The sequence below is a fragment of the Pinus tabuliformis genome, chromosome 5_2, assembly GCF_031772625.1.
Source record: "Pinus tabuliformis cultivar Carrire ecotype Pingquan chromosome 5_2, CPIR1, whole genome shotgun sequence".
Classification (NCBI taxonomy): domain Eukaryota; kingdom Viridiplantae; phylum Streptophyta; class Pinopsida; order Pinales; family Pinaceae; genus Pinus; species Pinus tabuliformis.
In genome coordinates, this window is record NC_142306.1 from 517,836,322 (window position 1) to 517,840,860 (window position 4,539).

Genomic DNA, 4,539 nt, shown 5'->3' on the forward strand with positions numbered 1-4,539 from the left:
TAGAAGAGATAATGATTCCTATCGAGTTCAAATATTTTATGGCAATGTGATATGAGAATATTATTGGAAATTTTATGGCCACTCAGGATTGTTTGGAGGAAATTATATGAAATATTGGAGTCAAGTAAGTTTGTCCCATATCGGTTACCATTTTTGGCATATAAATTGATTAACTATAAGAGTTTTTGGAAGATGTACGTTGTGTTGGCCTCATAGTCACTTGTACGATCATAACACTTCTCCTTTACATTGATGATATTGTTCTTTTTGCAAGGAACTATTACGATCTTGGCAAATGAATATGACTACAAATACCAACAAAACTAAAGTCATAATATACAAAAAATATCACCTATGATATTTTCATTCATGAAAACAAATCCTTGCAAGAAGTTAGTTCATACAAATATCTGGGAAATGACATCCATCATAAGCACAACTCGAATTATAACATTGAGAAAAGGATAAATGGAGGCTGAAAAATTTACTATGGGTTGAAAATGATTGCAAGCTCGTAGATTTTTAGAATTGCTATAAAAAAATCCTCTTTGAGACTCTTGTCACTCCTATTCGTTTATAGGGGTATTAGGTTTGGGGCTACAATATATCTAGATATTCATGGAAGAAGATTGAAACAATCCAAAATCAGTTTATTACCCAAAACCTTGAGAATAAAGGAAATGCTCCATACCTTGTCCTATTGATTAAAGAAAGACATTCCCATATAAAAAAATTGGTTATGACTAGGTTTCATATGGATAAGAAGTCATACAACATGAAGGGTAAGAGGCTTCCCAATATTCCTTCCAACTCTAGTCAAAATTCCCACCAACTCAAGAAAGGGCGACATAAGGATCACTAGTATTGGCTAGATCATTGGGGAATAAAGGAGGAGATCATCTTTCACAATTTGGATAATACTAAAAATATTATTACTTCCAAATTTAAGGAGAAATTAAAGAAGGAGGTCATCTATGAAAATTTGGATAATAGAAAAAATATTATTACTTCCAAATTCAAGGAGAAATTTTGGGAAAATAAAGGGGTGGAGGGAAAAACAAAAATAAGATATTATAAGGAGGTGGGTAACCTCAATCTCAAAAACCAAAATTATCTCTCTACCTTGAGTAGTGCTAAGAATAAAATGAACATTGCACATATTAGAACTAATTATCACGAGCTACATAGTGAAACTAGGTATTGATTGATTTCCAAAATTCCATAGGATGAAAGAGTTTATAACCTCTATTATCGTGGGAGGATTGAAGAGGGAAATCACTTTCTATTATATTTTGCATCTTATACTCATATTAGATCTATTTTTCAAAATATTTTTAATGCTATAAACCTTTCTAAGCTTTTAACTTAGTAAAATGATTGTGATCTAGGAGTGCTCCTAGAATTATATTTTATTTTAAGGAAATCAATTTCAGGTGAATTATGGATTTCATGGAGGCACAAATTCCTTTGGCATGATGGAAATTGTTTCTGGTTTGTTGGTGCAAAGAGGAAATTTGTTTTTTTTTTTTTTTTTTAACTTCATGGTCTCTCCTCTCAATGTATTTCAACTTTGATAATAGTGTAGGGAAGTACTTATAGACTTGGTGTCATTTTGTCCTGTTTGTATCCACTGCGGAAATGATAATTATGGCTAGATGTAATGGAGTGAGAATTCTGCTCTCTGGCTTTGTTGTACCTGTGTTTTTTGGTTTTTATGTTTTACTGGATGGATATGAATGCCAAGCTCTATAATCAATTTTTTTCAAATGAAATATAAGTAATTCAATTTACAAAAAAAAAAAAATGGAAATGAGAACTAAAAGGAGAGGAATACTATTTTGAAAATAATCAAAATATTTAAGGGTGCTTGAATTGAATCATGATATTGGGTAAGAAGTTGTAGTTAAATTTGAGTCTTTTTATTTTATGAGAGAATTCTTGTATTCCTAGTGATTTATTCCATAAGGGAAAACATATTTGGTGTGAAACTATATGCAATTTCACATCCCAAAATTTCATGTGATATGAATAGCTAAGCACCACATCAATTTTTGGTTTCTAGTTTAAATTCTATTTAATTTCATTATTGTTTTAAATTGGCTTAAATTAAAATAGTGGGGTTTGAACTTCCATGGATGGCATACACTTTCCATGAATTCTAGTTATTTTTAATTACATGTATGTGTCCAAACCAACACCTATATTCATGTAATTCACAATTTAATCTACAAATAATAATATTAACAATGTTGTTCTTTCACAACAAATGAAAAATGATATAGGAAGTGGTAGGAAAAAACAATGATTAATATTCACCTTGTCTTTTGATGCTCAGCATCTCCGCCAAAATTGTTGTTTATACCCACATAATTCTATCATCATGGAAATTGTTAGTAGGACCCAACATTAACACCTATAATAGGAAAACAACATACCAACCTAATATCTTATCATTGTCAATCTAGAAGAGAATGAATAAAATAGTGTGAATTGAAATGAATCAATTAGTTAATACATTGTCTGTGATTGAATATTGAAGTTCACCTTGTTGCGGTGAGTGAAATAAATGTTAAAAATGGGAATATACATGGATTAATTAATTATGTCAATGAGACCATCTTCATAGTTATACATGGAGCACTGGTCCATCCATATTTTCCTCCCTGTGAAGATTGAAATCCCATATCCATCACTTAATTTCATGAAGCCACTATGAAGGATAGATATGTTTACTATAATGTTCTTACATGCTTATAGCTTTGAATGCACATGGAAGGAATGATTTTGTCTATAACATTTTTTATCATGATACACAAGCTCTTAGAAATATGCATGTTGGTTTCTCATCCATAGATTGCTTTGACACTATAAATGATCAACTCTTAATTTAGTTAGATAACCATGTAATTGTAGAAGATGGCCTAGAGTAGCTCCATTTGAAGCACACCTTCTGACACTCCACTGTCACTTAGCTAAGGGAAATTAGGAATCAACTTTTCCTTTATTACCGTATTTGTTTAAGAAGTAAAATGAACTCGACAATACATGAATGTGGCTTGAAAATGGACCAAATAAGATAGTAAACCAAGTATATAGGTTGATGGTATAGAAGGGTTGATGGTGTAGTTGAGTAAATCAACTAACAGATCTAGTAGACTAGAGTAACACATATGCTAACCCATGGGTGTAGACTCTTGTCCAACTCAAGATTTTATTAATCTAATTTTATATTTTATATGGATTCAATTTTTATTTTTCAAGATGGCTCACAAAACTTTGGATTCCAATGCTAATCATGCCACTAGTCTCTAATTCTTGTTAGCACCATTTTAAATACTTTAGTTACATATTGAGGGTGGATTACTAACTAAATTATTTTGTTCTAGTTCCCCTGTACCAAAATTTTAATTTATTATGAGGGTGCCTTCATGAATTCAGTAATCTAGGAACAACTGAGAACCTTTAAAAATACGCAAATGTTCATAATGCTATAGATTTACTGCTCCCCAGATCGCCTCAAATACATGTCAGTTTGGATTTTGAAGAAGATGTGCACAATTTCAAATGCTTGTGCATGCTTTCAAGAATGTGTATTCATTCTAAAAGCACGAGTTAGCCTTCAACAATGTGTTGGAAATCTAAAAAAAAAACATGCTTTCAAGAATGATTGTGTATTTTCAAAACATGTACGTTCTTTTATGTATATAATCTTTAAGATGTAGGGAGGGATGGAGGGAGAGAGGGATAGAGTTTGGGTTTGGTTGTAAAGGATCGATTAAAGAAGAGATGGAGGTATGGAGGGATAGATATGGAAATGAAGGGAGTGGAGTGAGGGTGGAGAGACAAAGGAGGATAAAGAGAGGGAAACAGGAGGAGAGTGGTGTAAATGGATAAAGAGGGAGGTAATGAGTGAGAGGAAATGAATAAAAGCGAGATAGAGTGATGGGGTAGATAAAGAGAGGTAGGAAGAGGGAGAGTTAGAGAGGGAAAGGTGGGGGATATGGGGAATTAGGCAAGGGAGTTAGAGGGAGAGTAGGGAAGAGAGATGAACAAGGAAATATAGAGATTGAGCATGTGTATGTGTGTTTGTGTGAGAGAGAAAGGGATATGGGTGCCCCAAACTTTTTTTATGGTGTTGAATCTATTTCCATCATCGAAAACATGATTTAAACACTACTACTGGAAGATTTTTTCAAAGTTGTTTACCCAGATTCAAACCACTTTTAAATGACAATTCCTTGGCCACTATAGACCCTTCCAAACATAACTCTTCTGATTAAGTCATCCTTCATTGCAGATAAAGTTTAAAATGACTATTTTTAAAATTTACATGTTGATATAAACATGAGTCTTTTATACTTGTGAAATTGAAAAAGTAATAAATTGCATATTAGTATCAACCTGTTGGATAACTTATTATTATAAAAGATAATGAGAATTATATGAAGGGAGACATTGAAGAAGACACAATTTAGAACAAGTAAGAGAAATGTTTATGGATACTCAAGTTTGATAATCATGAGAAAGAAGTAACAGTTA